Here is a 27,074-nt window from a genome sequence, read left to right on the forward strand (position 1 = left end):
GAGTTTCAGCAAGGGTCATCCCAGGAGGACTCCTGGAGTCAGGGGGCCCTGCAGTGCCCACAGGCCTGAGCAAAGGCATCCAAGCATCTCACCTGGGTTCAGAGCTGCTTTTCGGACCTTGCCCTGGAAAGTTAGCCTATTTAAACCTAACCTGCCACACTGATCTTTCAGATACTGAATTCTGCCCTTCTGCTAACACTGGTTAATGAGCCATGCTTGCTTACAGGCTGTGCAGGGTTTTTGAAAGTCTTCCCCCTCTGGCTGCCTGCAAGCTCTGTATTTCAGAGGGGCATAGGTGTGCTTCAACAACTGGGAAGGGAAGGAGTGTGCTGCTGCTCTGGAGTAACCCCCTCTCCATCCTGCTGCACTGGAGCCGGCCAAGATATGACCACTGTGGCAACTGGTGGAAAGGGGGTTCCCTGCCTGCTCACCCTGCACACAGCCCGCAGCTTGCCAGGGTAGCTCCAGCCCCTTTCTGGTTTGCTGCCTCACCAGGGACACTCAGCTGTCGAGCTCTGCTCCTCACCTACTTTGCAGCATGGCAGGGGCTTGGCTGACACCCCCTTTCCCAATGGGACCTGGCAGCTGGACCCCTGTATCTCCCTTGCCCAGGTTGCTTGGATGTCACTGCCCACTGTCAAGTGCTCCCAAGCAAAATCCTCCCCAAAGACCTTTGTAAACATAACTGATGCTTTCACTGCCAGTGTTACTCTGCAGCCTCCATCTCTGCTTCCTGGCTCCTGGCTCTGGCATGGCCCCTGCTCCCCAGCTGCTCAAGAGGACCCATGGCTGCAGCCGCTGGACTAGTGCACAGGAAGGGCCACCAACACAAGCAGTGTGTATTGCTTTGAGGATGTAACAGCATTGTCAGTGAGGGCTGGTAGGTCTTGCTGCGGTCTACCTGCAGAGCCCTGGTTGAGCCTCACAGATGGTTGGTCCCAGGCAGTTCTCCCTGCACCTTGCACTGGGCTGTGGTCCCATGGATAACACCCTTTGTCTTTGGTGCCAGAGCACAACTTTGGAGCACCTTCCCACAGCTCTAGCCTTTGGATGCTCAGCATTAGAGAATATCCCCTTCTAGGGCATAAGAAGGTTGATGCAGGCAGAGACAGAGTTAGCCAAATTGTTTCCCAAAGTAATTGATCTTTGCTTCAGGCAGTGCAAACCTTTGCAATATCAAAATCGCTTTTGTGATGTTCCTGAATCAGCTTAAGAGAGTTTGTTCTAGGGGAAGAGACAGACACATTAAGTTTTGCTCTAAAAGATGTGATTTTATATGACCTCTGGCAAGTGCTCCTCAGGCCAGAGACCAAGAGGCTCACCAGCCTCCTGAGATGGTTCTGCATGGTGTCTGGTTCACAGGCACAGGGCTTATATACTGGAGTATGTGTACAAACCCCATGACTTGCGTTAGGCCTTCTGTCAACGCCTGAACCATTGAGGTAGAAGAAGAGCAGAGGTTGAGCAGCCCAACAGCCCCATCACACTCAAAACCTGAAGTGACAGACACAAGTCGTGCTTGTGGTAAGTATAGAGGGGAGGATGTTTGAGGGTGCTTGAGCCGTTCTGACTGCTGGGTGCAGCACACCCAGGCTGACCGCAGCCCCTCGCTATGCCAGGACATGGTCCATTCACACCAATGACTCCAGTGCAATAACCTTGGTGGTTTGTATCAGCGTGAGCAACCTGTTTTGAGATTCGTTGCTAGAGAAAAAGGATGCAGTAAAACCAGAACTGTCTGCGGATGTGCATCTGATCAGACTTTAAGGTCCAGATGTGGAAGCAGTCTTGTACATCTACTATAAAATCTGCAGGACAGCTTCTAGACAAAAATACCCCTCTGCCTTGCTTTACAAATGGACCATCAAAGAGGGATGGGAGAACTGAGGCTCCTGGTCCTCAGTTCCTGCTGACCTCCCTCTGGAGGGCCTGGATGGAGGTCATCATCTGGTGGTGATGCGAGCTGAGCTTCCCTTCTAGCATGGACCTGGCACTGTGTGGCCAAGTCATTGGCATGGGAGGATGCACAGCAGGAGCTGAAGGATCCTTCACTCACCTTGTGCTGGGACAAACATCCATGGCAGCTTGGGAAGACTGTCCTGTGTGTAAAAGCTCCAGAGCTCCAGCAAAGCCGCTAGCTTGTGAGGAGGCCACAGATAACCATCGGAGACAGCCAACCTCCCCAGAACCAGGCAAGTGGTTTGAGATGTGCAAACGTACAGATGGCCACAACAAACAAAGGGCTGCTACATCAGCAGCTGAGACTAATTTACTGAGGTGGACAAAGCCCTGTGTCCCCTGTACCCAAAACCACCCCATGGCTAACAGCAGCCAATTGCTCCTTCAATGACCACTTCAGACCACTTTGGAAACCTGTGGAGTGGCTGCCCTGTTCCTGGGTGAGGGCTGCCACTGTGGAGAATATTCTTTATCTCCCTCAGCTTGTGTAGTGGGGTGGCACAGCAGCAAGAGGGAAACCACACTCGCTCTGCCTGCCCGTGCCTGCGAAATGGGCACAGACCCCAGCAGCCCAGGCTTGGCAGCACGCAGGCGGGCATGTTTCTTGCAGGCAGTGCTGGAGCATCCCTCTCTGCAAGAGGACAAGTTCAGCAGGGAAACACTTGGCATGTCTTCAACCTCAAGGGACTCCTTTCTTCCCGCTGCTGAAGCTGTCCCTGCAGCAGCCCGTGCCCGCCCCTGCCGCGGCAGTGTGCCTAGCGCGGCGTGCATGGCTGCCCAAGGGCTGCACGGACCTGCGGCACGCTGGCTTGGGCACACACACCCATCTAGCCGAACACACCGCAGCACGAGGTGTGCCTGGGTAATCTGTACCGCCACTGAATATTAAGCAGGTATTGGAAATCTCTGGGGCTCCTGTCCAGCAGAAGGAGTGCAGTCAGTACTAGCCTGCAGGCAACGGCACGACACTGCACTGCTGCTCAGCCATGGGGAGGCTGCACCTTCTGCTGCAAAATCTGCATCTTGGATAAATCAGTGACATTTGCAGGAGTTGTGTGTGGTGTCAGAGGTCTCTGTCCCTGGTGGCAAGCTCAGACCTGGCTGCTCTTTGCCCGCCCAGGCACAGACACACTGCACGTGGTGGCCTGCGGGTGGTTGTGCAGCGGTGGGTGCTGGTGTGCAGCACCTGCTAGAGCAAAGTCACTGTCCCAGTCACACGGGGGACATGATTCAGGTCACACCCACCAACCTTGGGACACAGCCCAGGAGGTTGTGCCCAACTCCTTACAGACCTTGGAAGTCTCAGGACCTCTCTGTTAAGAGGAGTACACCTTGGTTACCACCAGGCCCCAAATGATGCTGCTTCTGCCACTTCAGGGACACTTGCCAGGAGAAAGGCATAGGCACCTGAAGAGTTGATGTCCCGGCAGGAGGGTCGGCTGCAGATCAGCCTCTGCCTCTCCCACTGATGTTCTGTGAAAGCCAATGAAGGGTATTATTTCTTCACTTTCTTTTGCATTTCTCGCTGTTGCCTAGCTGAGATGCTGTGAGCAACCAACTTCGTTTGCATTTTGCTTTTCCTGATTCCAGTTAACATTGGTTTCAAGGTAAGTACATAACAGTAAGACATTTCTCTTTCAGGGTGGGGCACATCTGTAAATCAGGGCCACAGTGGGTGTTCATGCATGCAGTGGACAGCACAGTATCCTCCACCTGCAACATAGCAGGTATCGATGCAGGTAACAACGGCCCCTCTGTGCATCCTCATGCAGAGCTGGCCGTGCTCCCCAGGAGGAGGCAAGTCCCCTGTGGACAGCAAGGTACCACAGTGTCCTGAGCAGAGGAGTTTGTCCAGAGAGACTGTCACAATCCCTCTTTATAGGCACAAATAACAACAGCAACAGCAGTGACAACAATAATACTGTTTTTATTACTGATATAATATTATTATTTCAAATCAGATCAGAAGGCGGTGGTCCCAAAGGCTGGCAGGAAGGTGTGGCTCCAGGTGATGCTTGATCCCAGCTCTGTTCAGCTGAGCGTCCTGCATTCATAGGTGTTCGCCCTGCGTGCAGGAGGATTTGGGACTAGCTGAGCTCGGGACTTAATCCTGCTTTCCAGAGCAAGAAAGGATAAATGGGAATGCTGCAGAGAAAAAAATCCTGCCTTGCTGGGAGGAGCACAATGCTACTATACTGGTCTATGCAGCGGACCTGGAGGAGGCATGGCATGGGGTGTGTGTAGCTCTGTGATAGAACTATCCCTTGGCCATGTCCTCTGTATTTGATGTACATGTATGCAGTGACAGGCATCCCCAGAGCGTGCCAACACTGCCCAGAGGTGCTGCCTGCTCTGCCTGGGAGCCCTCCATGACCGGCAGAAGAGCTCTATAGCCAAGGGAACAGCACCTGGGGAAAGCTGGGAGGCATAAAGGGAATGTGCAGGATGGACAGCACAGGACATCAGTGCCAGCTGGTGCTGAACAGGCCAGGACTTCAGCGGCTGCAGTGCAGGGCTGTGCCAGCACCACCCTGGGGCCCAGCAAGCAGGATGGCTGCACTCAGACGGCGCTGCACTCGGTTAATCAGCCCAGAGTCCCAGCAGAGCTAATTAGCTCCAGCAGAGTTTACTTCTGATGCCGGAGAGAACTTGCTCGGGGCATCTTTGTGTCAGCCGGGAGGACAGCGTGCCTGCAGGCTGCCGGCCCGGCGGCCCTTCCCCAGCGGGCAAACCGCTCGCGTCCCCGGGCCCCGGCGGGGCGCGGCCCCGCGGCCAGGGGGTGCTGCCGCTCGGGCGCCGGGTGCTGAGCAGGCGGCGGCCGCGCAAAGCTCGCGGCCGCCGTGCGAGCGGGCCCAGGCGCCCCAGCCAGGTCTACTGGTGCGGGGCCGCGGCGGGCCTGTCTCACTGCCAGCCGCCCCGGGCCCGGCCCTTGCCGGGCGGCCCGTGCCCCGGGCCCGCCGCTCCGTGCCTCGAGGCCGGCGGTCCCCCGGATCTGCCCCCGCGGCCTTTCCGAGCGGGCCGCCCGGGCGCCTTCGCCACCTCCCAAGGCCTCAGGCGAGCCCCGGCGGCGCGGCCCGGCCGCAGGCCGCACTCAGCCCCGCGCCGGGCGCCGTCCGCCGCAGGCCGGGCCGGGCCGGTTCACATCCGGGGAACGGATAGCGGGCGCGGACGTGGAGGGCGCGGGCGGGGCGGCGGCGGCGGGGGGCGGTGCGCGGGGGCGGCGGCGCGGCCAATCGCTGCCGCGCTCTCATCGGTGCAAACAGGAGCACAATGGAGCGAGCGGCGGGCGCGCTGCAGCCAAGCTTAGCGCGGGCGCCGCGCGGCTGACGGGCCGGCCTACCAATGGACACCGGCGCGCGGCGGAGGGCAGCCAATGGGCACTAAGCGGGGGCGTGCCCGGGCGAGGTTAGGGTGTCCTTGCAGGGTGCTGGGCTAAACTTCACCAAATAATAGCTGTTTGTATTTGGGCGGCCGAGGAGCCATTTTAGGTAAGTTCTGCCCCGAACTTTTGGGTTCGCCTGCCCGGCGCGGCCGGGGGCGGCGGTGGGGCGGGGGGCGGCGGCGGGGCCGTGCCGGGGCGGCGCTATGAATGAACTCGGTGGCGGTGGCGGCGGCGGCGGTGCGGGCCGCGGTGCGGGCGGCGGGGCCGGGGCGGCCGCTGGCCCTGTCATGGCTCCGGCCGCGCCCCCCCGGTCCCCCTCGCCGCCCTCCCCCGCCCCCCGGGGCGCGGGGCCGCCGGTGGCGGCGGCGCGGGGGGGGCCCGCGGCCCCGGCACCTCTCGCCGGCCCGACCTGCCGCCCGCCCCCGGCCCGGCGGGTGCGGGGAAGGCCGGGCCTAGCAGGCGCCGGGCCGGTCGGTCCGGGCCCCCCACGCAGCCGCGGCGGCCCCGGGGCGTGCGGGGGGTCGGGGGCGGAGGCGGGGCGGGCTCCCCCCGGCGCTGCGCCGAGGCTCCTCCCGACCGTGGAGGGGGGAGTGAGGTCCCCGGCCCCGCGCCGAACTGCGCGGCCGCCGCGACGGGGGGATGCGGGGTGCCGGCGCCTGCCCGCGGGGCATCTCTCCGCCGTCATTCCGGCCGCAGTGCTCAAGGAAATCGATAATTGAGTCTTTAAACTTGGCGGGCGGGGGAGAAGCAGGTCCCCGCGCGGGCCGGAGGCCCCGGGGCGCGGGTTTCTCGCTGCGCGGCGCCCCCCGGGGTGATGAAGAGGGAAGGGGGTAGTGGGGGCCGGGGCCGCCCCCCGCCGCTCGGCCTCGCAGTCGGGGACCCGGGCCGCTGCGCGCGGGGCGGGCGCGGATCTGTTGTGATATTGCAGCCATGTCACAACAGAGGCATCGCAGTCACGTTGGAGTCGCGTCTCGTTCGCGCTGCAGTCATCTCGCCGTCGTCACCCTGTCCAGCCTCGTGTGCGCTGTTTTGGGGGCTTCGTGGTGGGGTTTGCCCTGTGCTCACCAGTGGCTTGGGCTGGCGATTGAGGTGGATTTTAGCCTCGATCAGTGAGGTTTGTAGGGTAAACGCAGTGAGGGAAGTGCACGCAAGCAGGATATGGAAAGATGAAGAGAAATGGCCTGTGAGTATTGCTGCCTAGCGTGCACACCCCGTCTTGGAGCTGCTCATGTTTTCTCCGTTTATCGATTTGCCTTCCTGACAACTACTCTAAACTTGCAGTGAAGTCGGGGACCGCGGGGGCCTGGCAGGCTGCCTCGGCACACAGGGAGCTGGTTCTGCTTGGTCTGCTGCTGGCCTCTGATGTGATGGAGCTTTTCAGTAATTTTGCTATGAAAAGTGCTTGGTTTATTTCCTCAGTGACTTGGGATGCATTTTAGACAAAAGCTCAGGCTTTTTTGTTGTTTACCTCCTACATGGGAAATGCAGCAAATGCTTTTGGGGTTGGAGAATGAGAGGAGGTGGTGGAGATGGTTCGTTGTGGTTGTGCAAAGCATCCCATAGGTCTGTACAGAAGTCTCCAGCACCCCTTTGCAGTCCCTGGCCTCCCAGGGCCTCCAGAGGGTTCTCGTGGGCAGAGAGATGTGGCTGCAGTTGCTAGATGTTTGTTTATCCCTGACCCCTTCGGTTGCAGGGCTTACAGGTATTTGGCGGCTGGTGCTGCCTGTGTCTTTTTAACTGGTGTGTGTTCAGTTGGATTAGGGTGTTGCCAGAGGGAACGCTAAACTCTGTGAGTATTTTCCTTGCCGTGAAGTGTTGCTGTTGCTTTTGGGCTCTGTTCAGGTGATGGCACAGGAATATGTGCAGCCTCACCTCTCCTCGCCTTTTGTTTAACTCATTCACACGGGAGCTCTGCTGTGCTTCTTTGCAGAGAAATTGTTGCTTTGGTCTGGCTGTTAAAGTATGAAGCAATAACAGCATATTTTTTTCTCTAGGAATAAATTCTTCCTGGAGTAAATAGGTTGTTTCTCTTGAGGCTTCTGGCCTCTGACTGGGTTGGTTTTGTTCAGGGCTGCCACTGGGTTCCTTTCCCACTTGTTTAGTGGAAAATTGATTCCTATTCCCCAACAGAGCTCAATGTTGTCTGTTTGCTTTTGGAAAGCTAGTTCTGTCCATCATCTCCAAATTGGTACAGCTGCCTAAACTTGCAGGTCCTTCAGGAGTGTTGGATGTGCTGCTGAGTTTCCTTCTCTGCAAAGATGGGAAGCATGCAGCAGTGGCAGGGTGAAGCTGACTGAATGTTGCCCCTCGAGTGCTTCAAGCTGTAAAGCATGATAATTAGTAGAGTGGCATCTGATCAAAATGTCTGCGTGTACCTTGTGCAGCAGAACTGAAAGTATGTATTATTATTCTTAAAATAAAGGCCAAAGTCAATGAGGGGACTTGAAGAAAGACTGATTTTGGTTCACTTTCACTTTTGTAAAGTTTGAAGGCCATCCCACAGCTGTGGCTGTTTATTTCTGCCTATTGTCTCATTCCTCCAAGCAGAAATGTTGATTGCCCTGTTGCTGAGAAGGCAATTGCAGCCCCTTGCTGCAGGCTGGTATGGATGTGTTAAAAACTAGCTTGTGTGAATCTGTGAAACTAAGGCAGCTCTTTTGCTGTTTCTCAATGCTTGCAGTGTGTGGATAATGTGCATTTCTTGCAGAAGGTGCTGTCAGGGGCCCTTGTTACCTTGTTCTGAGCGCTGCTGCCTGGTTTGGTAGTATATGCCTTTTTGTCGGCTTGAGTTTACCTCTCCCTCCATCGGCCTGTGTGTTGGTGTTAGGGTAGAGTGGTTCCGTCTAAGCTGCTGGTCTTTGAGCAGCTGGCCCTGGATGTGCCAGTGTTAGCCCCGATGGGCAGTACTGTGGGTATTTTCAGGGTCTGTTGATTTCTAGTGGCTTGGTGGGGGAGGCTTTCAGAGGAATGTCTTGTTTTCCTGATTGCTTTTTACTACGTTTTTTTTAACAGGAAGCAAAGCTCTGTCTTCCGTCGTCGTCCACCCCACCCCCCCCCCCCCGCTCCCCCTCCCCCCCCCCCGAAGTGTAATCACAACCTTGATAGATCCTTTCAAATTTTCACAAGAGCTTCTCCAAAGACATAAACTTTTATAGGTGGATAATGTAAAGTGTTTCACTTTAATGGTTTGTGTTATTTCAAGGGGGGTTTGCACAAGAAAGTGAGCAAGATAGCAAGGCTGAGAGCTCAGCTGCCAGAGCAGGCCTTTGTTTTTTGCATGAAGCTGGTAACCAGTGTGCAGGAGTAGCTTGCCCTTGCGAAGGGGGGGAGAGGGTTGATCAGCCTTGCACTGCGAGTGAGCCCTTGGTGCAGGAATGTGAACTTGGTGTGTTAAGTCTGGAAAGCAGGCACATGTGGAGAGGCTTCTCTGAAATTGTCTTTAAGAGACACTGGCAAGCACAATGGTTGGATGTCTCACTGGGCTTCAGGGGAGCTGAGATGGCTTGTTTTCATTGCTCCTGTAAGTAGCTGTGAAAGCATTTCTCCTCTCTTGTCCCCACTTTCTTACTTGGGACAGTGGAATCGGTCTGTGGTGTTGGTGACTTTGTCATGGTCTGTGAAGGCAGAAGCAGAGCTGTTGTTGGGGGCCACCAAGCTGTGTGAAGGGGAGAGATGATGCACTGGGTGAATGGTCTATATGTAGTTGAGTAGCACTGGTTGCTGCGAGCAGAGCATTGGTGACAGTGCGCAGGGTTTGTATGGTGGGTTCTCAGCTCCCTAAACCCCCATGAAAGCAGAGTTACACTTCACCCTGGGAACAGTGGCAATGTCAGTGCCTGCGTTGCCAGCGTGGTGGTGGTGGAACCAAAATCCTCTAAAAAAGTGCATTGAGCTGCAAATGCTGTGCTGAGTAGCACCTGCCCCAGTCAGCCTCCAGTGATCCTCAGACACGAGCCCCTGGTGGAAATAACAGAGCTGGGAAAAGCTGACCAAAGCATCAGCAAAAGGGGAAAAACTTGGTGCTGTGGGTGTCAGCTTGTGACACGAGGAGACTCTGGTTTTGCTTTCTAATATCTTGGGCTGGTGCAGTATGTTTTCTGTGTGATAGGACAATGCCTTCAGCTTTCCCTTATATGGGAAAATCTGGTATGCAGCCTAGCAATCTGCCAATACGTGGCTATTAATTTTTAGTATTGTTATGTTGGATGTGTCCTGTCAGCCTAAGAAGTAGGAAATACCTGGCACGCTGTAGCTGGGCTTTAGTGTGTGAGGCAGGTCCCTGACAGTTAGCCTGGGGAAAGGATGTAGCTGTGCTCTGGGGAATGCCTGAGCATGCTCAGCTCCTCGGGAAGTCAGCTAAAAGCTGGGAGAGTTTGGTGCCTGGGCGTAGGGATCCTGCCCTAGACTGCCCTTGGGCCCAGTGCTTGCTGAGGAGCTGAGGGCCTTGGTCGCATTGGCACCAAGGAGGTCAGTGGAGCACTTGACCTGTCCTTTGTGCATGGACCATCCCCCTGCAGAGGAAGTGCTGCCTTGAGGTTAAGGGGTGCCTGCTGTTTCAGTGCTGCAGCCTGTTGCCTCTAGGGGATTCCCAGCCTGTAGTGAGCACAAATCCTGCTCTAACAGGAGCAAACCACTCTTTTCAGCCCAGAAAAGAAAGTGAGCGGTGTGGGAACCGAGTCCCGGTCCCTATTTGTTTTCACATGGGTGCTAGAAATGTACTTGCGGAGGTGCGTTGGGTATGGATAAAGGAGTGTGGGTGTTACCATGATGATGAGATGTTGGCTTGGCCATGGGGTGTACATCACATTTTCCAGCCCTGATTTCCCTGTGAGGGATGCTGCTCAGTAGCAGTCTGACAACGACATTATTAAAATTTATCCTAAGAGGTACAGCATGTCTTCTGCAGTCCTGCCTTTGCCCTAACTTTATGCAGCTCTAAGCAGCCTGGTCTGGTGGAAGGTGTTCCTGCCAGTGGCAGGAGCATTGGAACCAGATGATCTGTAAGGTCCCTTCTGACTCAACCCATTCAGTGATTCTGTAAGATTGCATTTATATGGATAGTGTTGTCCAATGGGTTGTTTTGGGGTGGTTGTTTTTTGGATTGGTTGTTTGTGGTGGGGTTTTTTTTGGTTTTTAATTTTGATTTTAAATTTTTAATTGTGATTTTTTTTAAATTGTGATTTAGACCTCTTCTAGTGAAACTTTCTGATGCTTGTCTGGCTCTTTCTGCTGTTTGGCTCAGTTCTTATGGGAAGTCTGTGTTAAAATACAGGTAACTATTGCTTTCTTTTGGGGTGACTGTGCCGAAAGCAGCAGAAAGTTACATTTGGGGGAAGTGACACTTGTCAGTGTCAATTTGCAGAGTATTTGCATTTCCTAAACGTTTCCATAAAAGTGTGAGATTTATGGAGCCCTGCTTTGCATTAGAGTAAAAGGAGGCAATATCTGGGGTCTGGCTGGTGTTGTCCCAGCCCTGTGAATGGGCTACATATCCCTACTAACGTGCATGTCATTGCAAGGGGAGGGATAGGTAGGCAGTGGAGGTGCAAGGTTGTTTCATTCAGTATCTTAGGTGGTCCTAAAGCATGTGTTTAAACTGTGGCCTGGGAGCCCTTGCACTGGCGCGTAGGTAGAAAAGCATGAGCATGCTGTGAGGGACCCCAGGCCCTTGTCCTGTTGACACTGGCCTGCTGGCAGTGTGCCTGGGGAGGAAGGAATGTCAGACCTTACTTCCCTGAGGGTTGCTAAAACTCCCTAGGCTCTAAGACCTTTCACCCCTTCCCACCCCGGGAGGTATCTCATTTGCATTTCTTTGAAGGCAGAAGCAGGACTTCAGCTAATTGAAGGACTTCAGCTACCAGGCCTTCCAGGTTAGCAGCCACTGCTGGGAATTTTGGTCCCTCTGCGCTAGAAATAGACATTTGTTATGTGGCTGTAGTTGAGTTTCCTTCATAAAACTTCCAGTTGTTACATCTCCCTTCAGAAGTCATGAAGGTAATTTGATAACTAAGCTCTTGTATGTGCTTTCTGGTTTTCATTTTGCATTTTAACTTGCGCTCAATGGCTACTTTTGAAGGTGAAATCCAGCATTAGCAATAATGTGCTAGTGTGCTACAGAGGAACAAGAGTGGTGCAAAGTTATGGGGAACTTTCACTTTTTTGACATATAGGTAGGTGAAGTATTGGTTCTTTAAGAAACATTAGTGCCTTGTTATATATGTGCATTGAGGCAGAATTAAAGTTAGTCCTAGATACAAGAATAAACATTAGTGCTTTGCTATAGACATGCTGTGAAAGCTGCTATTTTTGTGTGAGCTGCTGCCTTGAGTTCTCTAGGTCTTGTGCACAGAGCACCTTTAACCCTAAATGGTTCCTCCGCTTTGGTTGAACTGAAAGTATACTTAAGATAAAATGAAGCTTAAGTGTTAGGTGTCTGTTAATTGAAGATCAGAGAAGAGAGATCCATTCTCTCATGATGACTTCTATATATGTGCATGGTGCATCCTTGCTGTACCGTGTGCTCACTCAGGCTGGGAAGGAGAGCAGTGGGGTGTGGGAATGCACAGCATATTGCTCTTATTTATATGCTTCTCTGCTTGTTGCTTTAGGGCAAGCAAAGCCCGGTTTCTCAGTGATCTTTCTCAGTCCCCGTAGGGTGCCCCTCACCAGGGTATCTGAGCTTTTCCCGGCATGCACTTTTGTGCATACATAAAGGCAGGTTTCTCTCCTCCACCGCAGACAGCAGAGACTGTGCTCTGTTTGTTCGCTGTGCGGTAATGATGTGGGGAGACTGACTGAAACAAGGCTTGCGCTTAGTGTGAAGGTGCTGAGGTTTGTGGTTACTCTGATTTCTTCAGAGAAGTGGTTACAGATTTGTGGGCCAGTCACAGTGGCTGCTCCACCTCCTTGCTCCAGGGCAGGGATTTCTGTCCGAGAATAACATAGCTGTTTTGGAGTTGGGCCAGTCCCACTTTGTGCTTTGGGAGTGAGGGCCAGGGTCCTGAATCCAGGAGCGGGTCACTGTGGGCACAGGCTCGTTGAAGCTTTTGTAGTTGTAATTTCAACAAGAGTGGCCTCTGCAGGAGTCCTGTAGCAAGGTGTGACTCTGCAGGCTTGCAGGCCATGTGTGTTTGAATACGTACAGCTGTGCCTACATCTGACAGGGCATAGCACGGGTGTGTGGAGATGTGGTTATCTGCAGATGCTGCTCTCTGGTGTCTAGAGGGGCTCTCTGCTGGCCACTTGGAGTGGGCTGTGATATTGGGGCTGAGGAGTTCTGAACAGTGCTTGTAAACCTTTTCCTGATCCAGTTCTACCTCCTGTTCTTTCTGTGACCCTGAGCTGGGGGAGAGAGATGTTTGACAGAGCGGAAGTGGATTTCTGGACTTTGTTGTATGCTAGTTCCTCCAGAGATGTCTGTTGAAGGAAGGGGTCAGAAAATGAGTAGCTCATCTAGCTACAGAGGGAGAGGAGATGTGAAAACCATGTTGGCATAGACTTCTGACAGGTACGTGCGGTAAGAGTAGGCTAGGACATGAGTCTGTGGGACCCGTGCTCTGCTGCTGTGTCCAGAATTTGCTTGCCTGGTCTTCATGTTCCTATATGTCAAAGCAGAATGATGTCTGCAGGCCTGCCAGGTGGGCAGGGACAAGAGTCTCACGGTAGTTTGATGCAGCTGATGCCACATGCTTGCCTCCTGGCTAGTTGATGCCATGAAGATGGTGCTGGTTAGCCAGGAGAGTCCTGGACATGGTGGGTATCTTCTGTGTCTGCCTGGAATTAATGCAACTTGACTCCAGGAGAGACCCATAGCAGCTCTGCCCATGTGCTGTTTGAAGGGGATTGCTGTGTGCAGAGGTCCCAGCTCTGCTACAAAGGTGGTGCTCTGCCGACAGTGTCGGTGGTTGCAGCTTGGGCATGCTCTGACAGGACAGGTGGGTTCCTTCCCTGTGCAAGTGTGGACCTCCAGCCTTGCGAGGCTGATGCTCTCTCCACTGCTCCCTAAGCTGAAGGGCTTCATGAGCTGGGACAAGAAGGGGCTACTTCTCCATATGTGCTTTTGGTAGCATTTTACTTGCGGCATGTCTGGGCAGGGCTTTGGGTGCTTGCTGTGTAAAAAGGCTACCCAAGTATGTTAAAGAATTGCCCTGTAGCTGAGGAGGGAACCAAACCTGGCATTGCTGAATGCCAAACATTTGCACACAAGGAATCGATTAATCTCTATTTTAGTGCTTCGCTCTCCCTCCCATGCTGGAGTGTTTCTTGGGATGGTGCAAAGGCACAAATGCAAGGAAGCATTATGATGATTGAGAGGAATGTTTCCTTACAGATGGCATCTGGATTCTGGAGACTGTTCTTCAAAGTAGCTTCAGCTGACATCGTGGAGAACTTTTATCCTAGAGAGTTAAATTCAAAATAAACTGGAAGCCCTTGGAGGTAAATGACGGAGTTACAGTCCTCGCAGGGCAGAGCAGTTGAAGTGGAGGTGCATTGTAAGGACGTGTTCCTGAGGACTGTGGGGTAGTGACACTGCTTGGGTAGTTAGCTACGTTTTGCTTTCTCTCCCTGTTCTTTAGGTGCTTGGGAAAACAGGTCTGATGCTTCAGTGTGAAAGTTCTTGGGCCTAGGGAACAGCAGATTTTTGTCTGTTGCTATTTTGGGCTAGGGTTTGCTAGTTGCTCTTAGGATGTACAGGCAGAACAGATGCCATGAGCTGTGGGACCTCACCACAGCATACAGTAAACTTTCAGGCTGTGATTGTTTGGGATTTTGCCTTCCTGGGTGCTGAGGAACAGCTTGGCTTCCCCAGTGCCTGGCAGTGTCACTGGCAGGGGTCTTGCCAGCCAACCTTTCTGCCCTCTCCTGGGGCAGGGTGGCCTGGGTTTGCAGCACTGGCAGGGCAGTTGCAGCCTTTGCATGTGCAGCAGCTCCCCTCCAGCAGGGCAGCATCAAGTAAGTGACCTCTGTAAACTGCTAGTGGAGATGCCCTGTATTTGGGGAGTGAGCAGTGTAGCAAAATGTCATTTTACTCCTGGAGGTCCCTTCTACTCCTCCTCCAACCTTAGTCTGTGCTCTCTCGCATACAGTTGAGCTGAGCTTCCTTTGTCACCTGGGTTTTGAGACCCCTAGGACCAAGATGGCAGTGCTGCCTAGCCTGAAGGAGAGCTGCTCACTTGCCACAAGCCAATGTAGCTTCGAATCAACCTTCAGTGCCTGTGCTCAATAACTGTGGAGTGAGATGTGGCCATGGTAGGCCAAGCAAGGCAGGCCCTGAGTTTGCTTCATGCACCGTACACCCCTCCCTGTTCCACTTGCTGTACATGGACAAGGCATTTGGCAAAACAGTGGCATCCATCCTGCTTCTGAGGCCCTGGAAAAGCACTGAATGTGCTCTCGTGGCCCAGCTGCTGGTGGCTTGTTCACAGTTCATTCAGGTCTTGACTTGGATATGTTTCTTAGGGCACATTCCCATGGGCTATTCAGTAGATGTAGCAGGGGCAGGCTGGCAGGAGGGTGTAAAGCCTCGTTCACAATTTCACTGTGGTTATAGCAAGGGGGCAATAGGGAATAATACAAAGCCAGCAGGTAACAACAGCAAATGGGGGTATGGGGACACCAGCTGCATGGTTGGCAGAGGTAAAGGTGATCCGCTATGGAGGTCTATGGCAGGGGGTTTCAACTGGAGAAGACTGACAGAAAAACCAAAAAGGATGATTTTCATCAGTACTAGACTCTGCAGTAGGGTCTCTGGCACCATTTGGAGCTGTGGCTGGTGATGCTGTGCCATCCCAGCAGAAAATCTGCTCTGGGTGTCAGTTGTGCTCTTCATGTATATCTACAGCCAAGTCTTGAGGTGCGTTGCAAGTGCTTGTTCATCCTCTCAGTAGCTCTGCTGTGAAGGCTGATTTTTACCCCCATTCTACAGTTGGAAAATAGAGGCACAAAGGGCTCTGATTGCCTTTGAGTAGCTGTTTGCATTGTGGCAAAGCTGTTTTCTGACAGCTTGACTTTGCTGTGCAGGATATTAACAACAGCAAGAGGGGAAGATCCATACTTTCAGGAATGCCGTCTCATTTTTTGGCAGTCTGCCATGGGATAGCTTGAGTTTGGTGCTCTTCAGTGTGTATAGCTCTCAAGCAGTAACCTTATAAAAGGTTCTTTGAATTGTCCAGCTGTCAAGGTCTACTGGTTGAGCTGGCCTTTGTATACCTTTTGTACTAATAAAGGTGCTGTGGGCTAAATTATGTGCCTGGTGGCATCTTTACAGGGCCAGTGACCTTGAGGATGGACTTGGGCAGCTAAGTGAAGTTCCGAGTGCTTGCGCATGAAAAATAAAAGGCAGCAGGAAAATGTGCAGAGTGTGCAGGGTGCTGGTTTCTGCTGAAATCTCTATATCCCTCCTGATAGCTGGAGAGCAGCTGAATGGTTTGCCCTGTTGCAAGAAGCCTCTGAAGCAGCTGGCAGTAACCCCTGTGCTCCCATGGGCCCAGTAATTCGGAAGAGGCTTTTCTTATGCTACTGGGAAGTCTGGCTCCTCATGACCACTGGTGCAGGAAGGCAGCAGGAGCTGATCCCACTATCCCATCTGCTCGGGGTAACAGCCAGACACTTCAGAGAAGAGAGCCTGCTTCTAGCACAGAAAGTGTGTCCTCGGAGCTACTTTGTCTGTTTCCATCTAGAATGTAGCTAGGCTTGTGTTGTCACTCTGACCTGACGCTTTGCAGAGTCTCCTTGGCAGCCACAGCACATACTCCCCTTGGTATGCAAGGCTCCTTGCCTTGTGGAGGAGCAGGCTAAGGAAGGGGAGCTGCCCACCAGGCATCTTTTTGGTTACTGGCAAGCTGGTCCTGCAGCTGTGTTGCGCTGCTGTTGTGAGGACTGTGCTTTGGGCTCCCGGCAGGCAAGGAGAGAGGCTGCGAGCTGCCTGCCTGCTGCCTGCAGTGGGGTACCGGAGGGGTAGGAGGGCTCTGCGGGAAGCTGTGGAAGTGGCAGTCTGCCATAGGCTTTATGGGCCTGTGCAGCTTGGGGCTCTCCTGTAGCACATGGATACAGGTACTGTGTTTTCCCTTATTTTAAAGTAGGAAATTAAGTACTGGAAGTGTGATGGGATAAGTGTGAAGGCTTTATGGCCACTGGCACAGTCTGTTCCCTGGAAACCCCGTTCATGTCCTTCTTTGCTGGCTTGCTGGTCAACATGATGGGACTGGTGAATAAGCAGAAGGAAAACTTGGCACTGGTGATGGGGAAATGGCTTGTTAAGATTTGGCAGACAGGGCAGTTAATTTGGCCTGTGTGGTGGACAGGGTTGAATGCCACACCAGAGCGTGTTTGTGTTTAATGGGGAGCAGAGGTCTGGAAAATGTCACATCAGTGCGATGGGCTTTGCTTATGTGGCAGGAGCTTGAGCTGCTGATGCTCTTGACAGGGCATGCAAATTGTGCTGGTGAGGTGCCGCCTTACAAGGAGCTGCTGCGGTCCCCTGCTTGTGTAGGAGTGCTGCATGTGTTCATGCACACAGCAGTGCACCCTCACCCATGAAATCCTGGCCGTTGACACCGCCAAGGGTGGTCACAGGCCTGCTTGTCTGTAGGAGCCCAGCCTGCTCGGTGCCAGCTATGAGGCTGGGCAGGCCTGGCCTACCCCCTTTCTCTTTTTCTTGTCTGCATACGTACTGAACTGTAGAGATGTGTTCTATTTTTCCTCTGGTTTTTGCCTTGCTGATGTTTAGGATTAAAATCCACTGCCTGGGGCTTATGAATAACTGTTTGGAGTGAGATTCTTGGCCTGCTGATCAGAAGACAACAGACATAGGCTTGAGAAACCTGTTTCGCTCCTGGCAGCTCCTGCACACCAGGGCAGCAGAGCGATGGTGTGGGAAAGGTGTGCAGCTAATGCTGGGTGCATACCATGGTGGGGAAGGGGATGCAACTAATGGTGGTGCATCCCCACTCTGCAGACGGCCACCCCTCAACCCCCAGTGTCACTTGGGAGCGGTGTGTCCCCTCATCTTGAGCTGTCCCTGAAGTTGATGAGAGAAATACATTGTAGGGTGAGCTCAGATCTGGTTTTCCTCTCTTCAGCAACAAGCTGGAGTGCCATGTCTTCGTGCGCATGCTGGTTGGCCAGACATGGCTTTGTGTGTCATGATGTGCCTGTGCTGAACAAAACCAAAGGTGTTTCCAGCCATTCTGTCGTTTTCTCTCCCCTTGTGCTGTTGGTCCCTGCTCGTCAAAGTGAGTCCTCAGTTCTCAGCCCTGTGGCAATGTGCAGCTTTGAAATAACTGCTGAAGGTCATTGTGGTTATGGTCTTGGGTTAGGAGCTGCATTTGAAAACTCTCCAAGAAGGAGCTATTGCTGTTTCTGCCATGTGAGCTTGTCATGAGAGTCATGAAGTACAGCTGACTGAAGCTGCGTTACCAGGGGCTGTAGCCAGCTTGCATGTGCTCTCTTGCTTGTTGGGTGCCAACAGAGCATCCTCTGTGCACAGGCAGTGGCACAGTCCCAAGTGTCTCCCTGGGGTCTCTGACGCGGCTGTCATTTTACAGCTGCGAGCTTGCCTGGGAGGGCTTGGGAGCAGAAGTGTTGGTACTGAGCATGCATTTTGCAGGGCGAATGCTGTGCAGCACTGCTGTATTCCTTGTCACATGGAGCAAGTGGGAAGGAGGTTGTGGCTATTTCTTGCTTGCCTGTCAAGGTCTGTTGCTTTTTCCCTGGTGGTGTAGTTGGGTGTTCTGGGAAGGCTCTGCATGGCTTGGCTGGCAGGATTGCCATGTGCACTGGGTGTCATCGGCAGACCTCTTGGCTCTCCTGGCCTCACAGAGAACATGGTTAATTACCCCCACTGCTTTCTTTGTTTAAAGGTTAAAATATTTTCAGAACAGAAAATTGCTTGGAGCACAGATGTGACTCCTCTGGGGCTGGCTGTTGGTGTGATGCTCTGCCTGGCCTGCCCTGGATACGTGCACTCACCTGAGGGCTGTTTGCTCCCCGACTTTGGGTTATTTGGACCTGTTTGTATGCTGCTTTCTCCCCTTGCTTCCTTCATCCTGCAGTGTGTCCTGCTCAGGGAACTGGGGCCTGTGCCCTTCCTGTCTGGGCCAGGGAGCATTAGGGCAGCTCTGAAAGAAAGAGCATTTGGCCGCTTAGCGAAGCCTCTGCAGTTGGGATGCTGAATGGGTCTTGCTTTCTGTGTGCGCAGAGCTGGGAGGCTGCCTCTCCGCAGCCTCTGCTTGGGAAGGAAAAATATATGCCGTGGCTGCCTCGCAGCAAGCTCACAGGCTCCCCAGCCCCCTGCCTCGCTGCTGCTGCTTCTCTCTTACTAAACTACTGGGTTATTTTTAACTTGGAAAAATTACAACCCAAGATTTGCATTCTCTACCCCCAGTGGAGGGCTGGAGGCAGGATGTGGGGGAGGCACTGCGGAGAGCTGGGAATGCGGCTCACCGCTCTGGCAGGCCTGTTTCCAGGGGCTTGTGCCCCCTGCAGCACTCTGCCTGCTGGGCTCCGCATGCTCGCCGAGCTGCGAGGCTGCGCAGAGGGGAGGTGGGGAGGCTGCTTCTCTGCTCGACGCGGCTGGAGTTTCAGCCTGGATTCCCATGGCGAATGCACGGAGCAGCTGCAGACACATAAACAAATCCTGCTGCAGCAGACTGTGGGGAGAGAGATGGGTTCTGGGCTGCCAGGCTGCTTGCGTGACAGCCTGCAGACGGGTGGCTTCTGATGGGGGCTGGATACCTCCTTCAAAGGGTATCCCACAGAGAAGCTCTTGGGTGACTGAGCATGTTGTGGAGGAGCAGCTGGCTGGGTTGCTGCTTTGTCCAGCAGAGGAGGCTTTGCTGGGCCACACAGCCCTCCCTAATTCAGCTTGCTGAGAGTAGGTTGGGAGGAGCCAGGGAGAGAAGTGTCACTCTTGTGCCATATTTCTCTTTCTCCCTCCCCTAGCTCTACCCCTTCAGTGTTTTACAGGCGGTTGCCTTGTCAGTGCTTGTCTCCCCTGCCTAGATCTCCTCGAGTGAGCAGGAGCACCTCTCGAAATCCGATGGTGGGGTGATGTCTCTGCAGAACCCCTTCTCCATGCAGTCCACAGGAATGTAGTTGCCTGAGTCCCTCTGGGTTGCACCACAGATACTCAGGCTTCAGGCTCCGGTAGCTCTGCTGGCTGAGACACGTCCATGCAGCCCTGCCTGGAAACAGGAATTGATAAGGTAGTGAGAATCAAACAGCACCAGGGGACTGCAGATATCTCTCTTTCTGCTGTTCGGTGCCTTTGGTCGAGCCAAGTGGATGAGGGACAGTGCAGGCTCTGAGTTCTGCTTTGTCTGTCCCAGCTATTCCTCTCCTGCTGCTCACCTGTGGCATGGATGCATCAAGTAGGGAGGGTCGCTGATGCCTGGGCCGCGGTTGGTTGTCCTCAGGCTTGGTGTCTGCCATGCCAACACAAAGCTACTGAGGGTGGAGAGTGCTCTGGAGGCCTCTTTGATGGGCAGGTGCTGGCAGACCCTGGGGACCTCTACTCCATCTTGCCTGGGAGAGCCTGCCAGAGTCCGTCAGTCCTGGCCTAGTAGTTATCTGCTACTCTGTAGTGCTCCTAGTGATTAGGGCAGGGGTAGCAGAGCAATGCAGCAAACCTTTTGGCAAGCAATGGACAGTGTTTATTTCCCCCATCTGTCTTCAGGTGCACAACAGGCACCCTTGCTCCTTTGGGAATGATTCGTGTTTGCTTGCCAAGGCTGGTCCCTTACCCCCACCACACTGATCCAGCTTGGCCTAACACACTTCTGGTCAGTGTGCTGATGCAAGAGGCTCCCCAGTCTGTGGGATGGGGTACGTCGTGAGATACTGTGCCTCTGACCAGTGCAAAGTTCCAGGACTCTAGGAGTTCCTGCTGGAGCAGCAGTATTAATGCCTCAGCTCTGCAGAGGCCTGACATGATGCCTGACCCTGATAGAAAAATGACATGGCTTGGTGTCACCTCTGCGTGGTAGGGAATGGCTGCTGACTACTCAACCCTTTCCTGAAGGCTATAAGGTTTGTTGTCAGGCATGAGACTCTGCTTTTCCATGGTTGAGCCAAGGGCTACTGCCACAGTGACAGCGGTGGTGGGGAGCAGAGCAGCTCTCAGGCTGCTGGGCTGGAGCAACACCTCTTTCCCCTAAAAAAAACCTCATTTTGCAGCTCGTGTGAGGCAATGGGCATGTCCCCACCACCACAGAGTGGTGTGTACAGATAAGGACAGCTGCTGATGCTGACATAGGGGTTGGTGGTGTGGAGCAAAAGAAAGAGCAGGACCCTTTACTTGTGAGACACTCTTCTGAAAGTTCTTGGTTGCACCATTGTGTCATGCCCTTTGTTGCTGCCTTGTGTCTGGAAGGGATAGGCAAGGCCTGTGTGCTGTGGCTGTGGGAGCTGGTGGCAGCTCTGTGCTGCTGGGAGTGCTGGTTCCTGTTCTAGTGAGGTCTGAACCTTCTCATCAGTCTGTACTCTGACTTCTGCCAGCCTTTCTCAGGGCAGATCAGCACATCTCCTGGTAGCAGAGCAGCAAGGGTGTGCTGAGCCTCCCTGGCTCTACCTGGGCTAGCTGCAGGCCAGCAGGGCAGCAGGTTTGGACCTGGCACCCCTGACTAATCTCTTTTTCCTTCAAGCTGTGCCCAGACGCTGAGGAGATGCAGCACTTCCTGAGGTGTTTCAGTGGAGCAGACCTGCTTTGTCTGAAAATCAGTAATTTCATGGCACAGCTGTGCAGTTCTCTGTCTCGCTGCCTTCCTGCTTGTCCTTTGGGGCTGGATGCAAAGTGCTGTGCCTGTTTAGAATCTGTATTTTCAAGGGATCCTTTCTGTAATCAAAACTAAAGGAGGGAGGAGAAAGGCCACATGATGTTGAGGAGGCGAGTGAGGCTTGCACCCCTCATCTGGAATGAAGTGTCACCACAAGTCTGCTGACAGATAGAGGCTGGACAGTTTTTGATTCTTCGATCTCAGAGGAGCTGATTGCAGTGAGACCTCGTTCTTGGGCATGTCCCCGGACCCTGAGCCTGCTGTGCTGTGCCTGGGGAGGGGGCCCTTGGGCCACAGGAAGCATGGCTGGCAGACAGGGTGCATCTCCAGTGGGTCCAGTGCCAGCTAGTTTGGGGAATGAGTGAGAATGTGTGGAGCTGGATATACTGTTCTAGAGTACTTCTCTGGTTTGTAATAAGCAGAACGGCCTTCAGCCTGAAGTGTGAGGCTTGTGTACCCCTTGAATATCTCTGAACCACAGAACAAGTTCATCTTCCGGTCTGCTGTGTAAAAAAAGTGTCTGGGAAAACCACTGATCTCTAAATGAGGGCTTTTAGCTCCTGGTGAGGGTGGGCAGCTGAGGCATGTACCCCAGCTTGTGTTTTCAGAGTGATTTAAGATAGTGTTGTGAGCCTGCAGCGTCACTGTGTGCTCTCTCAGCCACAGTGCAGGCAGACTGTGCTCCTTCTGGACCCAGCTTGCTTTGCTTCAAGAGCGGGTATCAGGGGCTCTCACTTGTTGCCTGGGATCCAAGTATCCCAGAGACCTGCTGAAAAGCAAATGCAGTATTTTTGGTGGATTTTTATCACTTCATTGAGATATGGAATGCTCGTGCAGGGTGCTAAGTGGCTTGGTTGTGTGAGTGAATGTTTGCTGTGGCTGTGGTCTGAAAATTGGAATTGAAATGTTTCATGTAATGGCACACATCACCTTAGAAGTGGCTGTGGTTCGTGGTGCCTGTGGCTGCAACCCAAGGCTGCTTCCTGTTTCTGCTGTTTGCTGTGGCAGCTTTGGAGGGGCTTTGCTGCAGAATTCGTACTTGGACAGTGAAAAGAAAGACTGCAGGTTGCTGAGTGTATTATCACTAGTGTTTCTGGCACATAGGTGGACATGCCCACATGCACCTGTGGGTGCCCCTTGTACTTCAAGAGGTGGGTTGTGAGCATTGCTTGGTCTTTGAATCCCAGCTCCTGTTGTGCTTTGTTCTTCCCTTGGAGAAACCCACATGCCCCTTTCACTCATCCTTCTGGAGAGAATCGACAGGTCTCTAAGGACCTGATGGCTGGGTGTTGATTTTTGTTTTAACTGCACACATTGTTTCCTGGCTGCAGCTTATTTCTACAGATAAAATCTGTTCTTTTTCCCCTTTGAAGAAGGAAGCCACCTGCCTCTCTCAGGCAGCTGAACATCACACTGTACTGCAGGGATGTGCTCAAATACAGTAAAAACAACAACAAAAAACCTCTGCTGTGCTGAATAAGGAGATTTCTTGGGCAAATGCTGTCAGTTTCTGCAGATGCTGAGGCAGGCCTCTGCTTTGACTTGAGTTTGTAGTCCTTTCGAGTTGTGGTGATAAGCCTGCAGACACTACGTGGGGGGAACAGGCAGGGCTGAGCTGGCCTTGGAGGAGCCTCTGAGCTACAGCTGTGTACAGCTGTGTGGGGGCCTGGGCGCACTGGGGCAGTCAGAGGAGAGAGGGGAGGGCAGGGCTTGAAGGTAGTAGCCAGGGGAACAGAGCTTGGAAGTGAAGGCAAAGCAAAAGCAGGGCTGCGTTCAGAGCTGCTGGCTCCCACCTTCCTTGCCATGCTGCAGATGTGATTTCCCTGCAGGAAATTAAAGTTGCGCTTCAAATAAAGGCCATGAATAAACTTTCAAAGTGCCTTGGTGTGACTGAGGGGCTGTTGGAGCATCTGTTCATGTTGGGACACAGAATGCTTGAAGGGATATCAGTGAAAATCTGCAATGGCGGAATGTCAGCCTGCGATCAGAGATTGTATGTCTAAAGCCATCTGTGGGGCCCATCCTTGTTAGTGCTTGTGTGGGTATCTTGGGAGCATGTGCAGGAGCTGGGGAGAGGGAAGGCTGGATGTGTCCCCAAGGGAAAGGCAAGGGCAGCCTCAGACTGTGCCATGTGCCTTACTGGTTTTGGGGACTGTTCCCAGATTTTATAATCCATAGGATCACATTAGGTTGGAAAAGACCCTTAAGATCATCGAGTCCAACCATAAACCTAACACTACTAAGCCCACCACTAAACTGTGTCCCTAAGCACTGTGTCTATGTCTTTTATACACCTCCAGGAACTGGTGACTCAATCGTTTCCCTGGGCAGCTTGTTCCAATGCTTGACAACCTTTTTGGTGAAGAGATTTTTCCTTTTATCCAATCTAAACCTCCCCTGGTGCAACTTGAGGCAGTTTCATCCTATTGCTTGTTAACTTGGGAAAAGAGACTGACACTTACCTTGCTACAGCCTCCTTTCAGGTGGTTGTAGACAGTGATAAGGTCTCTCCTGAGGCTCGTTTTCTCCAGGCTAAACCCAGTTCCCTCAGCTGCTCCTCTACAGACTTGTTCTATAAACACTTCACCAGCTTCATTGCTTTCCTTCAGACAGGCTCCAGCACCTCCATGTCTGTCTTGTAGTAAGGGGCCTAAAACTGAACCAAAGCATCATCCCTCTGTGCTGTTCCAGTGAAGTATTTGTCCTGTTGGGACCCTGAGAACTGGCCCTGTTTGGCTGATCCTCACCTCCTCTGTTACATGGAGGATACCTTTTTTGGTGATCAACGAGCTTATATTAGTATAGCCTTTTTTTTTTTTTTTGGATGCACTGCAAAATCAACTGGCATTTCAGATGTGAGAAGCTCGCCAGCAGATGCTCCTAAAGGGCAGGTAGGACATCAACTGGGAGTAACTTGGATAGTGCAGATTCATCCTGTTGCAGGCTCTGGAGTATGTAACCTGTGGGCACAGTCCTCTTTTGCTTGTTAAGACATGCTACGTTTTCAGCTCGTTGGCTGTGGAGATGGTCAGACTTGTGGGCCAGTCTAATTACAGTTCATTCCCGCATGATACATTTTAGCGTAATTCAATCTTTAGGTGGTATTGGTGCTCTCCGTGATGAAGCTCCTCTGTGCAGTTGGCATGATCCTTGTCTCACTGTTTTGCAGTGCAAATCTTTGCAGTGCCTCAGGCTGGCTTTTTTGTAAGGTTTCAACAAGAACGGATGTTGTATTTGAGAAAGAGGAAAAAGGCAAAGTTTGATCTTTTACCTGTTCTTGTAAAAATTCAGCCAGCCTCAGCAAAGCACCAGCCTCCGAAAACAATCATTTGATTTAAAAAAATGCTGTTTGTCACTGTGCTCTATTCTCTTTGCACCTACCTGAATGAAGTAGGGCAGAAGCCTGATACCATGACTGTCTTTGTGTTACCTTAAATGGAGAAGTCATCCTTCTCTCAAACCTAGTCCTCATTCTCCTGCTGCACCTTAGACTAAGAATCCCCAGGCATCGCACAGGTAAAAATTTCCCCCATCCTGTGTCTTGGCAGCTGCTTTCCAGCCCTACTCCAACAACAGCCCTTATCCTTCAGTCCTATCCCTAGCCTTCGTTTTCTTGGGAATGAGCAGACATGGCCCTGAAGCCATGTTTGCAGACCCAGAGACTTCTCCTAGTGCATGTCTGCTGTTTCCTTTTGGCAGCCCCTCTCTGCAGCTCCAAGCTTTCTCTCAACCCTAACTCTCCCATGTCAGGGGAAGCTGTAGAGAAGGCTGCTGAGCCATTTTCCAGACAAAAGGTTTCTCTAAGCCCCAGTCTCTTTGCAGGCCCCCTCTTTGCTTTGGCAGCCCATTTCCATCCCTGCTCCAGCTGCATCTTTAGGCTTTCCCTTTTCATCATTGTTACCCTAACCTTAATTTTATTGCTGAACCTTTTGACAAGACCTGCTGTACAAAAGATGATTCCCAACCAAGGTTTGTTGGCAACCTAAAATAATCTTTGGCAGCCCATTTCTAACCCTGTTCCAGCTGAAACCTTAGCCTTTTGCTTTCTGTCAGCCTTAACCCTAGTTCTCACTTTGCATTGGAGCCTTGGACGTGGAAACCCAGATGAAAGAGTTCTCCCAGCCCAGGTCTCTTTGCAGCCCCTACTTGGCTTTGGCAGCCTCTCTCCAGCCACAGTCCAATTCAGCTCTAGGCTTTCTCTCTCTCTCTGCCCTAACCCTGGCTATAGCTTTCATTTTCCCACAGAACAATAGAAAAGGCCCCACAGCCATTGCCCGGATGAAAATTCAGACCCAGCCCAGCTCACTTGGTAGCCTCTGCTTGGCTGTTGAAGCCCCAGCTCAGGCTCAGCTCTAAGCTCTCTCTGTCACTCAACCCTAACTCTTAGCTTTTGTGAAGAACTGTAGGGAAGACCCCTAACCCACTGCGCACACCAAAGCTTTCTCTCAGCCCAGGACCCTTGACTTTGACAGCACCTTTCCAGCTTTGCTCCAGCGATAACACCAGTCTTTCTGCTTCCTAACTTGAACCCGTGTAAGGAAGAGCCCCCCAGGCACTGCGTGGCAGGAAGTGTCTCACACCCCAGGTCTCTTGGCAGCCCCTTTCCTGTCCAACCACAACTGCAAGCGTAACCTTTCAGTCCAGACCCTGACCCTAGGAGCTGTTTTCCAGCTGAGTGGTAGGGAAGGCCTCTGAGCCATTTTCCAGCCCAGTTGTCTTGGCAGCCCCTTTCCCTTTTGGCAGTCCCTTTCCAGCCCCACATGAGCTTTAGGCTTTCTCTTTCTCTGAACTCTAACCCTAGTTTTCCAGCTGAGCCTTGGCCAAGCCCCCCAGCCATTTCCCTCATGAAGGCTTTCTCCCTTCCAAGGTGAGGCCTCTTTGCAGCCCCCATTTTGCTTCAGTGAGCCGTCCCTTGCCCTGCTGCTGCTGCACTTCTGGATTTTCTTTTTCTCAGCCATAACCCTGATTTTCCTGGGAAGCCATAGAGAAATATCCTACTGATTACCTGGACCAGTGACTTCTCCCAGCCCAGGTCTCTTGGCAGCTGCCAGATACTTTTGCAGCCCCTTTCCACCTCCACTCTAGATGCAGCTCTGGATTTTGTCTCAGCATTATCGCGGCCCTAATCTTACGACTCAGCATTGGACAAGGTCATTCTTGTGGAAGGTTTCTGCAAGCCCAGGTCTTTTAGCAGCCCCTACTTTCTCCTAGTGAGCCCTTTCAAGCCCCTCTTGGACTGCAGCTTTCGTCTTTCTCTCAACCCTAACCTTATTTTTATATCAGACCCCAGACAAGGCTGCCAGATGAGTCTTCTCCCAAGGCCAGGTGTTTTGGCAGCTCCCACTTTGCTTTGGCAATGCTTTTGCAGCCCCGCTCACCCTGGCTGGCCTGTGCACCTGGAGGTCCCATTCCTCAGGCTTGCTAGTAAAAGAACAGAGTTGAGGTTAGCTGTAGTTCCTTTCCTGGTACCTTAAAATTTTATGTGCAAATTTCTGGATTTTTTTTTTAAAAGTCAGAAAACTGCTATTTCAAAATTGAACAGTTGGGACAGGGGTTGTGCAACATTAACTCGCTTCCCTTTTCCCCCTTCCTTCTCATTCGCTCTCAGGGGATGGCACAGCAGCCGTGCCTCCTCCTGTCTGCAGGGCTGATGAAGGATGCAGATGCTAGTACAGACAGGCTGCTCCTTCTTAGTTTAGGATCCAGGCTTTGGATTTGGATTCTGGCATTGCTGCTACCGTGCAGTGTTGGTGGGCAAGGTTTTTCTGGTGGAAGAGCTGCCTGCAGAAGTTCAATTAATAGTGCTTGTGCAACCTTCACTGTAGCATTTTCAGGGTTTTGACTGCTTCCATCTGTGGAATCCTCTTGAGATGTGAGGTGGTGTGGTTGAAATGCAGCCAAGACCCATGAGCACCTCAGATCCCAGGCTCCTGGAGAGGAGGGAGAGGTGCTACTCAGTG

The 27,074-nt window shown here is 52.7% G+C and overlaps 1 protein-coding gene across 2 annotated transcripts in view; it reads left to right on the forward strand.

Moving 5' to 3' along the window:
- The first annotated feature begins 5,253 nt into the window (after positions 1–5,253).
- CHD6 (chromodomain helicase DNA binding protein 6) overlaps positions 5,254–27,074 on the forward strand; it is a 92,961-nt gene continuing 71,140 nt past the window's right edge. For both annotated transcript variants that reach the window (XM_055721637.1, XM_055721641.1), the window contains exon 1: positions 5,254–5,447. The gene's annotated coding sequence lies outside the window, so the exon portion shown is untranslated. The remainder of the gene's footprint in view (positions 5,448–27,074) is intronic.

This window comes from Falco cherrug, chromosome 10 (assembly GCF_023634085.1).
Source record: "Falco cherrug isolate bFalChe1 chromosome 10, bFalChe1.pri, whole genome shotgun sequence".
NCBI classification, from domain to species: domain Eukaryota; kingdom Metazoa; phylum Chordata; class Aves; order Falconiformes; family Falconidae; genus Falco; species Falco cherrug.